A 13,280-nucleotide genomic window follows, 5' to 3' on the forward strand; every position below is an offset into this window, starting at 1 on the left:
CCTACATCCACTTTACAAGATTGCTCAGTGTACTTTATCACAGACAGCCTCGGAAGGACCAAAATGCAAGTTACATATGTTTGTTCTTCATTTGTATTTCTTTGTGAGTGATCTAAATAAACTCCGTGCCCTTATCTATTACTGTTTGTTCATGTGTGAGCGATTTCAACCTCCGGTCCTTATCTTTTACTTCTTGTTTTTTCCTTTGTATCCCTCCGAGTGGCCATGTCTATTGGTGTTCGTTCTTACTTCGTGTTCCTGCAGGAGTGACCTATCCCTCGCCTCTCTCTTCCTCAGCTGTGACACAAGGAGCAGCTTTCTCAGCGACGGGGAGCGGTGGACGGCGGATGAATACTTCAGCTCCCGCGCCTTCTTCTGCATCATGTCCGACCCTCTGACCCTGGTGGTGGGCGACCTGCGTCAGAGGAGTTGAAAATGTATGGGACTCGCTGCTGTGCCCTGCGTGTAGCTGTGAGGTGAAGTACAGACGGCTGCATTGTCTCAGCCTCGGAGGTGCCACTTGTTCAAATTACGAATGGTTTAATGTTATTTTTTGCAGGCTGTGGAATATTGCAGTATCTTATAACAAGACAAATGATATAAAAAAAAGCATGTAATTTACCGATAAGCATTACACAACAACATTATTGCGGTGATAAAATGTACTCCTGTAAAATGCTACGTGGCATCGTCTCTCAGCTGTTTTCAAGGTCGCAAGGGCAGGCTACCCACCCGCCCTCCTCCCTCGCTTTGATAATGCCGCGTAGCATTTTACAGAAGTACTTTTAATCACCGCAATAATGTTGTCCTGTAATGCTTATTGGTAAATTACATGCTTTGTAATCCCATTTGTCTTGTTATAAGATATTGTAATATTAAACCATTCGTAATATGACTAAGTGGCACCTCCGAGGCTGCGACAATACAACCGTGTGTCCGTCATTTCACAGAGCACACCCGCGAGTCCCGTACATTTTCAAATCCTCTGACGGGTAAACAAAGCCTTAAAATGCATATGTGCATAGAACATTTTCTACTTAGAATTAAACGTTCTTTCACCTCTTTCAGTATTTGCAGAAACTCGCGTTACACCCTGTATAGGAAACTGCAAGGTGGCGAACAAGTTGTCTCAGTATATCAACCACGGGAACAACAGACACCTGTAACCGCTTCACTCAGGGCGTCCAATCCCTTATGCTTTCGGATCCAATACCTTACATTCTTCATTTGTAAAACCCATTACCTTAACACACACACACACACACCTTTCCTCAAACTCATTCATATTTCACCTTTTTTTTCCCATTTATAATCTTTCCTGTTTATTAATTAAGCTCCTTTGCGCACCTTATGAATTAATTCAAGCGTTTCATTATAAGTTACAGGAGAGAAGCAAGTAATATTTCGTAATGGTTTGGTTTCATTTGGAAGGGAAGGGTTATTGTGATATATAAGATAAAAAGAAAGGGTTATATTTTTTTTATTAAAAGTGTTAACTTAACTATGAAAAGAGTGTGTGTGTGTGTGTGTGTGTGTGTGTGTGTGATAATGATATTTTCTTCTCTCTCTCTCTCTCTCTCTCTCTCTCTCTCAACGAAAGATAAGAGCGAGAAAAAGCAGAACGACAAAACTGTTTTAAGGAGAGAGAGAGAGAGAGAGAGAGAGAGAGAGAGAGAGAGAGAGAGAGAGAGAGAGAGAGAGAGAGAGAGATGGCGTAAACCACCAACACAAAATTAAATTCCTGAGCAGATCTCTCTCTCTCTCTCTCTCTCTCTCTCTCTCTCTCTCTCTCTCTCTCTCTCTCTCTCTCTCTCTCTCTCTCTCTCTCTCATAATCCATCCCTGCTATACCTAATCACAATGTAATGCCCTATTGTTTGGTTTATTTTCCTAAGTGTTCCCCTCCTCACCCCATTTTTTCTCTTCCCTCATTTTTTTCCTTTTGATTTTATTCGTATTTTTTCCCTTTATTTTTCTCATTTTTTCTCTTGATTCGCCATTTTTTTCTTATTCTTTTCTTATTCTCCCCGTATCCATTATTTTTCATTTTTTTTTCTTCTTCTTCTTTCTCCCAATCCTCTCGGTGTGTCTGCTGCTGTCTCGTGATTGGCTGGATTGGGATGTCTTGGTGTGGATGGCTATTATTATTTGCTTGTATTTTTTGTTTATTTACTTATTTTGTTTTTTATTGTTTGTGTATGAGAGAGAGAGAGAGAGAGAGAGAGAGAGAGAGAGAGAGAGAGAGAGAGAGAGAGAGAGAGAGAGAGAGAGAGAGAGAGAGAGAGAGAGAGAGAGAGAGATTTAGGAAGACCACAAATTTCTCTTTCTCTCTCAATGTTTATTTAAGCTTCATTATCTTTCTTCACCGTAGTGTTTAAAAATATACGACTAGCGTTCAGATTAATTTGCTTTATTTAGTCTTCATTTATTGATTGATTTATTTATTTTGTGTTGGTGTATATATTTTTTTTTTCAGTGTTAATTGATGAGATTATTTCTTTATAGTGTGTTTTATTTAGTTAGTTTTTGTTGTAAGTTAATTCAAAGTTGAACATTTTGATTCACCTTTGACTCACCACACTCAAGTTGTGTCCTGTATTTTTGTGTAAGCCTCATATTTTTGAGTCAAGCATTTAATATATATTCTTCACTTGTACACACACATTGAGCCTCACTACACTCACGCAGGCTGGAAGAAAATTTGGCTTGTCGATTTCGGTTCCATTCCTTGTTGTAGACACTACAAGATTCTAACATTTGTGTGTGTGTGTGTGAAGGAGACAATTGTTGGTGAGGGGCTGTGGAGAGTCACTGTGGGTTTGTAAACATACTGTGGGGGACATACTGTGGAGAGAGAGAGAGAGAGAGACAGAGAGAGAGACAGAGAGAGAGAGAGAGAGAGAGAGAGAGAGAGAGAGAGAGAGAGAGAGAGAGAGAGAGAGAGAGAGAGAGAGGTTATTCACTGTTCCTCATCGCAGGAGAAGTATTGTTCATAGTTGTTCATTGCAGGTGAGGGAAGACACAGTATGTTGAGGGAAGGTAGCTGCAGGAGTGAACAGCTGCACCAGTGACAGCAGCAACAGAGCCCCACGACTGCTGCTGCTCCTCTCCTCCCAGCACAGCAGCACACAGGACACATATCCATCATCTTTAAATCCCAGACACTCGTGCCTTGGTAATCTCACTGCAGCAAACCCTACATTGCTCAGGTCAACTTCCAGCTAGAGTCATAATATCTGGAGTTATTTTTCAAGATAAAGAAGGTTCAAAATATCCCCCCAAAAAAGTTATTTTTAGAGTTGAAAATCCACTCGAATTTTCTGCCTGAAGCTCTCGTTTAAAAATAACTCCCTCTTGGATCTTGTGTCCGACTCCAACTGTCCTTCAAGTGAACGGGTCTTCAGTTTGTAGTGAGGCTCCCAAGCCGCCCAGATCTGTGAAGGCGAGCAGTCAGTCAGATGATGAGAGTAGACAACATCAGCAACATAGTGAGAGAAACAGTCACAATAATAGAGATAACATGAAGGCACTCAAGTATTAATGAGAAAACAAGACAGAATAATGAGAAAAGTAAAATGATGAGAGACAATAAGGCCAGTCTACAAATAATAGTGAATTTACTGTAGGAAGGGTCTGCTGCACTACTTAATGACCATTCAAGTCTAACAAGTAAAGATATGTTTACATTTTGAGCTGTCATTTTCTTGTACTATGATACATTTTTAACTATTTTTTTTACACCTGCCTTATAATTAACATTGAGTAGAGTCTCACTAATACAACTTGAATATTACTCAGCCGGCAGTCTTTGCCATGGTGGAGTGTGACACTCTAAATCAGTACTGACATTTTATCATTTACATTTTATTACTTTGATTACTCAACAAAATACTGCATTGTTTTTCGTAACCTGCTGACTGGTGAAGGGACAGTGTGTGCTCCTGAACACTTGGTTCTTGCCACATGCCACAGCACTCTGACAGCTTCCAGTGGGCCTGTCTGAGATAATGCACCACACAACATTAGGAATAGGAATAATTATTTCACTAAAACTTTAATTATCTGCAATAAAAACTTGGAATGAGTTATGCACTTTGTGAATTTAGGAATCTGGAACAATGATTGCAGTTATTTAACTACCTGCACTAAAGAGTTTGTATTAGTTATGGCGGTGTTGACAACAAGTATAAACACTCTGAGAGGCGTGACCTCCGCCGCACTGCTTCATCAGCCTTCAAGTCCCGGCAGTAAAACGGTTCGTGTGAGGAAGACTGTTTCTGGTGCTACAGGTGAAAACTGTTACTACTAGTGTGTACATATCTGTGGAAACCAAAGGATGTTTTCAATCGTACCCAACGTTATAGTCATGGAGATATCTCTCTTCCTGCACACAAAACAACTACCAGCACCTAATTATTACACACATACTCCTACACCAGCCTCGGAGACCCCATCTGGTGAGCGGACCACAATTGTCCCCGGGTCAGACTGCTCTTCTGGTAACGACCCTAAATGTCTTGATACCCCTCTCAGTTTTTCTTCATAAACTTCTGCAACATTCGCGTTCAATCTGTAGAACACTGCCTCTCCTCTATTAAGCTTCATCATCCTTTCGTCACTAAAACTCAGATGTCTGAGGCAACTGATAGTAGCCCCTTTTCTGTTCCCTCCTACTTTCTCTATCCTCTTTTTCGATCCAAGGCTGGATGCTGTGTTCATGTGCGCAATGACTTAACCTGCTTTCCACTCTCTTGAATCTTCCGAGATTTCCACCACCACGGTACGACAACAGAGTCACTCTCAAACTAAATTTATCTGTGCTGTATACCTCTCAAATAACTCTTCTGACTATGAAAAATTCTTTGACTACTTAACTTCCAAAGTGGAGCACATTGACTCTCTTCCCTTTTGCAGAGATCTTAATTCTTGGAGACTGACTTCAATGTTCACCACCAACTTTGGCTTTCCTCTCCCTTCACTGACCATCCTGGTGAACTAGCCTTAGACTTTGCTATTCTCCACGACCTAAAGCAATTGGTGCAACACCTTACTCGTATTCCTGACCGTGTTGAAGATAGGCCCAACATTCTTGACCTTATCCTGACCTCTAATCCTTCTGCTTATGCTGTCACCCTTTCTTCTCCGTTGGGCTCCTCCGATCACAGTCTCATATCTGTATCTTGTCCTATCGCTCCAATCCCTCCTCAGGATCCCCCAAAAGGAAGGTGCCACTGGCGTTTTGCCTGTACTAGTTGGGGGAACATGGAGGTATTTTGCTGATTTTCCTTGGAAAATGACTACTGCTTCCGTGTCAGAGACCCGTCTTTGTGTGCTGAGCGCATAACAGAGGTGATAGTGTCTGGCATGGAGGCGTACATTCCTCACTCTTTTTCTCGACCTAAACCTTCAAAAGTTAAACTTGGTTTAACATAGCTTGTTCTCGTGCTATACATGATAGAGAGGTGGCCCACCAAAGGTGCTTAAGCCTTCTTCCATCACCGGAATCTAATGCACTTTACATTTCTGCCATGCCAAGTCTGTTCTCCAATTAGCCAAAAAAAAAACTCCTTCATTAACAGAAAGTGTCAAAACGTTTCAAGATCTAACTCTCCCTCGTGACTTCTGGCACTTACCCAAAAACATCTATAATAACTTTGCTTCTCCTTTCCCTTCTTTATTTCAACCAGATGGCACCACTGCTATCACATCTATCTCTAAAGCTGAACTCTTCGCTCAAACCTTTGCTAAAAACTCTAACCCTGGACGATTCAAGGTTTGTTCTTCCCTCTCCTCCACTAGCGTAGACATGACAAAGGTGACTGTAAGTACACAATGGACATGACACACTCAGGCAGCTGGTACAGCTTTGGCTATAAGTGTTATAGCAATACTCTGCCACTTTGTTGACAAGTGACAATACAACCTCTCGTTCCTCAGACTTTTCTTTTCACGTAACAGCTTCAAACCAAATCCTGAACCAACATGAACCACCTCTGCTATCAAGTAGTCAGCACCGTGAAGGGTTGTACAGTTCCTTACCTCACTAAATAATACTTCTTTCTTATCCAATCTGTCTGTCTATGTGTCTGCTGCCATGGCTTGACCTGCTCTTCTTTCATCTGTAGCTTCCATTCTGTCTGCTGTCTCCCTGCATCCTCTTGTCCACCACACCATCGTCTCTTGTGTGTCTGCTGCCACTGTCTGTCTAGGAAAAAAAAAAAAATTTTCTTCGAAATCTTGAACAACTAGAACATGAACCACCTGTGGTTTAATCATTCTCCAGCATTTCTTCTGTCCACTGTCACTGTCTGAACCAGTCACCTAACACACCATCCTTCCTGCCACGGTCATTCCTCTCTAATGCTCTTCTCTTTCGCCCTCTCTCAGCGTGGTGGCAGCACAGGCCTCGGCACTCCCTGGCACCACGGCAGGTGTCAGTGAGGCAGGCAGGTGTTGGTTCAAGTCCTGGCAGTGTCACTTCGCTGCTGTATTGTTTTGTGCAGCGGATGATGCTACGTTTTTCATCACTTAGTTAGTGTAGAGTTTATTTTTGCTTGACGTTATTTGTGTTGGAAAGACATTGCCATTATATAGTGGTAGATGTTCTAGGAAATAAGGAATTAGCAATACTAATACATGCTTGAACAACACTCACCGGTGTGGAAGGCTTGTCAGGGAGTGGCTGTAGTGGCTTCACTTGAACCACGACCATGTTCTCCTCAACCCTTGGAAAGATAACAATTTATCTGAAATGGAGAGATACAAAGATAGAGAAAAATTTAAGTGAGACACTGCAAAGTGTAGCTGACAGTGTACGCGTCGTCATCAAGAAGAGGGGCTCTGCAAAGAAATAGTAAGACACTCGTGAAGGCTATCATCTTTTCTCAAGGGAAGTGTGTGTCGTGTGTCTTAACATCGTCAGGCGCGCAAACATGTTTTGCATCAAGGGTGTCGTTGTACGATCCGGATATGAATTTTTTTTTATTTTTTTTTATTTTCTACATTTTTTTTCCATTTTTTATATAATATGTAATGTTTTGATATATATATATATATATATATATATATATATATATATATATATATATATATATATATATATATATATATATATATATATATATATATATATATATATATATATATATATATCCCCTTATGTAATGAGGTCTTCTGTTATGAAATTTCACGGTTTCGCCCGCTGCGAGACATGTCTTTTTTTTTTTTTTCTTTCTGGCGTACCCGTTCTTCCTCAGTCTCCTATGAATATCTACGCTTCTTTTGCTGCGTACAACATTAGAGAGTACGTAATTTTAGGTCTAACTATTTTTTTCAAATTTATATACGAAAAATAAGATAAATATTTTTTCCGTAAATCTAGGAAATAGTCAATGTGTCTGCATTAGATATCTTTTGCATTAATATTTTATTTATTTCAAACAGTTAAACACTGGTTTTGATCTAAAAGTCGAAATATAACAAAAATTGTTTTCACCCGCCTTCCTCCCTCCCCCCCCCCGGGTAATTAAGGGTGAAATCATGAATTACTTTAGGCCTATGTACAAAACCAATCGTAGTAACTAAATTAATCTATATCTGTTTTTCATCATATTGTGATGTATATATCATGTGAATTTCAAGTCCTTAGCTGCAATAGGTGTATTATAGTCATCCCTTAAACTTTGACATAACTTAAAATGGCGGATTTTTGCATATAAAAATGATCTCCGTTGTTATTGGTGTTACACACAGATGGGCCATTGCGGCTTATCAAGCTGTGAGAGGCGAACAAAGTCTGCTGTCGTCATTTTTGTTTGTAACTGATTTTGATTTCTGACAAATATTTGAAAGTAAATATTTGACAGTTTTTTTTTTTTACTTTTTCATCGAAAAAAAAAACTTATCGTACAAAAAAAAAGATAGCAGACATTCTTCTTGCAACCTTCCTGATAAAAATATTTTTTAAATGAATTGGTCAATAAATGAGGGAGGAGAGGCGAGTTGAACACAGGCAATTTAATATGGGATTAGCGATCCTTCAACCCCCTCAAGTGGATGAATAAAGGTGATTAGTTACTTTGATGTGTAAAGACTGTAATTTGTAAAGATGAGAATAAATGAGAATAAATTATTTATTTATGTTTGTAGGTTTAAGGTGAAACCACGAGGTGAGGTGACATTAGTATTGTCAAGTGTCTTTGTAAGGTACTCACACCAAAGTTTTCATTTGCTTCAATCAATCAAGGTCTGGTGATAAAAACAAGGCACTGCATCCTGTGCACTCTACCCTGTGCACGCCTTCCTTTCACTCTGGAATGCACACCTTTATATATTGTGCTGCATTCACACTCACATATTTCAATACAAATAAATAAAATTAATAACAATCACAACAAAAAACAAAAAGTGACCAATAAAAAAATAAAATAAAACAACAAACACAGTTGTGAAGAACTCTTCTCCGTTAACCTCCAAGATAACATCAGAACTGGTCTTCAGGAAAAAAAGTAAATAAATAAAGATAAACACTCACTCTCACGTAGAGCACAGCGTTACACCTCAAAAATAAAAATAAAAAAAATAGCATCAGACCGAGGAGGGTTCCTATGTACAGCAAGTGACCCCTAAACAAACTAGCTAGCTAACCACAACCAAGGACCCCGGAAGTGCTTATCTGGGTTCTTGTGGCTGGATGGTGTCCGGGTAGCAGTCTGGGGCAGGTGAGGTGGATGGCTGAGTGTAGGCGACCACGTGGCTATGTCTGGTGTCCTCCACGACCTTGTGGAGCTGTATGGGGTCACCTCGCCACTTCCGGGATGACCTGGGATAGTTATCTCGTCACCTACAACCCACTTCTGGTTCTTCATCACCATTGTTAGAGGTAGTTCATGGGTCACCTGCAATAGTAGTAGTAGTAGTAGTAGCAGTAAAAGTAGTAGTAGTACTGGTGGTAGTGGTGGTAGTAGTAGTAGTAGCAGCGGTAGTGGTAGTAGTAGTGGTGGTGGTGGTGGTGGTGGTGGTTGTTGTTGTTGTGGTGGTGGTGGTGGTGGTGGTGGCGGTGGTTGTGGTGGTGTTGGTGGTGTTGGTTGTGGTGGTGGTAGTAGTAGTGGTAGTGGTGATGGTGGTAGTAGCAGTGGTAGTGGTAGTAGTGGTGGTGGTGGCGGTGGTAGTAGTGGTGACGGTGGTAGTAGTAGTGGTGGTGGTGGTGGTAGTGTCGGTGGTAGTAGTGGAGGCGGTGGTAGTAGTGGTGGTTGTGGCGGTGGTAGTAGTGGTGGTGGTGGTATTCGTGGTGGTGGTGGTGGTGGTAGTAGTAGTAGTAGTAGTAGTGGTGGTGGTGGTGGTGGTGATAGTAGTAGTAGTAGTAGTAGTAGTAGTAGTAGTAGTAGTAGTAGTAGTAGTAGTGGTGGTGGTGGTGGTGGTGGTGGTGGTGGTGGTGGTGGTGGTAGTAGATGTGTTAGTAGTAGTAGTAGTAGTAGTAGTAGTTGTTGTAGTAGTAGTAGTTGTTGTAGTAGTAGTAGTAGAAGTAGTAGTAGTAGTACGAGTAGTAGTAGTACGATTAGTAGTAGTAGTAGTACGATTAGTAGTAGTAGTACGAGTAGTAGTAGTAGTAGTAGTAGTAGTAGTAGTAGTAGTAGTAGTAGTAGTAGATTAAACAAAATAGAAAAAAAAAGAAACCGACAGACAAACCGGGAGAGAGAGAGGGAGGGAGGGGGACTATTGTAGCCCCCTCCCTCTCTTTCTCTCTCTCTCTGGGAGGTAAGAGAACACCGTTTTCTTGTAGAATTGCAAGGTCACTCTAGAAGAGAGGGAAAAAGATGCAGAGGGCGCTGTCAAATCTTTAGTGTGAATGAAGGACGGGGAAGTGCAGCTTGAGAAGGTAGGAGTGTGAAGAGTGTATGTGATCAGTGTGATGGAAAGGTACATGGATGCCTCCTATGTTTTGAAAGAAAGCAGTCTCTCCATCAATAGTGACCTTCACACATTTGCTGCAATCATTTCTTGAGTCACTGTTTTCACTACACAAGGAATGAAGAAGCTGTTTATATGAATGTTGAAGGATAAAGCCTTTTCTTTGTGCAGCTGCAAACAGGACACAGGCTTTCATTTGTTACAGGAAAAGTTCTCCTTTGTGCAAGAAATGATAGTAATGATTTCAATAAGAGTAGGTAAAAATGTTATGTTGTTTTGCAATCACAGATTTGCTTTATAATAAAACAATATATAGATGACAGTTGTTAAGGATACTACATCTATATGTTGAGCCGTGACTGAGACAAGTTTTATTATTAACATTTAAAGTTCCACCTTTGTATTTTGACCAGTTACAATGTCACTTCACAAAAGATACTCTTTCATTTTTTTACCATTATTATATTTGCCTCATTAAAAATTATGATAATTAATAATCAACATTTGTTTAAAAGATTTGCGTTTCATTTTTGCCCATTATTTAATGGAATTCATTGTTAAAAAAAAAAAAGGGAAGAAAAGTGATAAATGTTGGGCCAGTGGTACACACGGCAACTTTGAATAGTCTGAAATGTAACGGCGGTGGTGCGTGTGGCGCCTGACGTGTTAAATATTGACTGATTTTACTTAATATAACACCATTTTTTTTTTATATAACTCTCTCCACCGTAGTCTTTCTAACGTCCAAAACCGTCACCTACCCACTCCCCTCTCACTCTCTCACTCCCTCCCAATGTCCCTAGAAGTTACAACCTTCAATTCTCTCCACCCTAATCTTTCTCCAGTTCAAATCCGTCACCTACCTACTCCCCTCTCACTCTCACTCTCACCTTGGCCTCGTACAGGTCGTCCACTTAGGGCGTAATGTTCTTGAGTTGTTCTTCACAGTCCTCTCAAGTTCTCTCAGTGAGTCTTTGAGTTTTGCTTCATATTCTACTTGTAACTTCCTATCAAGCTCACCTATCTCCAGGTGTTTGCGCTTCTTCGTTTCTGTCACCTACTGCTCATAAATTGCAGTGGTAGGAGTAGTAGTAGTAGTGGTAGTATTGGTAGAGGGTGGGTGCAGCATAATTGCGGGCTCACAAAAACACAAAATTATCTCATCGTTTCATTACACTTTCTTATTCGTTTTTGTTTCAGCGGTGCATTTTTACCGCAGATTTTCTTTTCATCTGTATTTTCTTGCTTTTCTCTCACTTTCCATTTGTTTTGTTTAACTTGCTTTCTCCTTCGTCTTACTCTGGCCACCATTCTCTCTCTCTCTCTCTCTCTCTCTCTCTCTCTCTCTCTCTCTCTCTCTCTCTCTCTCTCTCTCTCTCTCTCTCTCTCTCTCTCTCTCTCTCTCTCTCTCTCTCTCAGTAGAGAAAGGTAAAGGGATTTTTTATTTATTTATTTTTTTGTTAATGTGTCAGGGTACATGGTCTCAGTTTGGCAATGGAATGAATGGAGCAAGTTTTGATGACAACTTGATGTGAAGGAAAATTGTGTTTACTTATATATATATATATATATATATATATATATATATATATATATATATATATATATATATATATATATATATATATATATATATATATATATATATATGTATATATATAAAGTAAGCACAATTTTTGTCCACGTAAAAAATAAAATAAATGATAAACGACCCATTACAAAGCCTCATTACTAAAACTCAGAAATCACAATGGACAGAAATGGTCTTTACGACGCCAGTACTTCACTCAGGTATTAAACACCAGTGACGCATCACTTTTCTCTCGCTTTCTTTTCTACACTACCAGCGTGACGCCCTCCACGCCCCTGCCACCCACGCCAACCACTTCACAAACATTAGAAAAACTGACTCAGAACACAACTGCACTCGTCTGCAGAGAGAGAGAGAGAGAGAGAGAGAGAGAGAGAGAGAGAGAGAGAGAGGGGGGGATGTAGGGGAAAAGAACCATATGGGAAGGGATGAGGGAGGAATGGGGGTGAAAGTAGATGAGATGGTTGAGGGTGAGTGAATATCAGAGAGACAGGAGTGAGGAAGGAGAGGAAGAGTGAATGATGGAAGCATAAGAATAAAAGGATGAATGAGGGATGAGAGAGAGACTTGAGGAAACAATGGGAGTGAGTCAGGATGAATGGTTGAGAGAGGGAGGGAAGCAGTACGTGAAGGATGAGGCTGAGAGGATAGCCGGCTAAATCCAGAGAGAGAGAGAGAGAGAGAGAGAGAGAGAGAGAGAGAGAGAGAGAGAGAGAGAGAGAGAGAGAGAGAGAGAGAGAGAGAGAGAGAGAGAGAGGGGGGCGATGAATTGAGGGCAGGGAAAGAACGGGGGAGCGAAGGGTCAGCCAGGGATATGCGCTTGGGATAGTGAAGGTGGTGGTAACAGGCAGCCCTCACAGCCCCTGCCACCACCACCACCACCAACCACCACCTTTCATCACCAATTGTTACCTTCAAGCTGCCATCGCATACGTCCTGCCTTCATTCCTTATTACGTTACAGGTATGACACCTGAATACTACTAATGGCGCCACCACCACCACCACCACCACACCTGTCCATAAAACCAATATTTCCCTTTCATGTATTTTGTCTACGTAATGAAACGGCGGAGGGAAGCATCACGTAGACAGACAGACACAGATTGCTCTCTCCACCAGTCCTCCATCAACTGACTGACTGACTGACTGACTGACTGTGTGACTGAAAGACGGACAGACAGACAGATTGCTCTCTCCACCAGTCATCCATCAACAGACTGACTGAATGACTGTGTGATTGAAAGACGGACAGACAGACACATATTGGTCTCTCCACCATTCCTCCATCAACTGACTGACTGACTGACTGTATGATTGAAAGACGGACAGACAGACAGACTGCTCTCTCCAGAAGTCATCCAACAACAGATTGGCTGATTGATTGAAAGACGGACAGACAGACACATATTGGTCTCTCCACCATTCCTTCATCAACAGACTGACTGACTGACTGAAAGACGGACAGACAGACAGGTGGTGTACTCATATTTATCTGCTCAGCTTCTCAACTTACTTAACTACAGCCTCAGTCATATAACATTCATCATCAGAGCCAGGAAATTTAAAATACTGCTTCATTTGCTGTCAATCTCTCTCTCTCTCTCTCTCTCTCTCTCTCTCTCTCTCTCTCTCTCTCTCTCTCTCTCTCTCTCTCTCTCTCTCTCTCTCTCTCACTGACGTCACATCACACAGGTCATTATATTGATGAAATTGTTTAAATATGCACACATTTCCTAATAGAATTAATTTTCTATTGTAAGTTTACATAAATAGTCCAAT

General features: G+C 40.8%; 1 long non-coding RNA gene across 3 annotated transcripts; it reads right to left on the reverse strand.

Annotated features, from left to right (window-relative positions):
* Nucleotides 1-2,705: 2,705 nt before the first annotated feature.
* On the reverse strand, nt 2,706-7,026 carry LOC135097008 (uncharacterized). 3 transcript variants are annotated; one of them, XR_010265276.1, is made up of 4 exons: nt 6,655-7,026; nt 6,039-6,204; nt 3,910-3,998; nt 2,706-3,433 (listed from the first exon to the last, which is right to left on the reverse strand). It is a non-coding gene; the product is annotated as an uncharacterized LOC135097008 (long non-coding RNA). The 3 variants fall into 3 exon arrangements; XR_010265278.1 differs by lacking the exon at nt 3,910-3,998 and having other exon boundaries at nt 6,655-7,025; XR_010265277.1 differs by lacking the exons at nt 2,706-3,433; nt 3,910-3,998 and adding an exon at nt 4,005-4,319 and having other exon boundaries at nt 6,655-7,025.
* Between the last annotated feature and the right edge of the window lie 6,254 nt (nt 7,027-13,280).

The sequence above is a fragment of the Scylla paramamosain genome, unplaced genomic scaffold (assembly GCF_035594125.1).
Source record: "Scylla paramamosain isolate STU-SP2022 unplaced genomic scaffold, ASM3559412v1 Contig10, whole genome shotgun sequence".
NCBI classification, from domain to species: domain Eukaryota; kingdom Metazoa; phylum Arthropoda; class Malacostraca; order Decapoda; family Portunidae; genus Scylla; species Scylla paramamosain.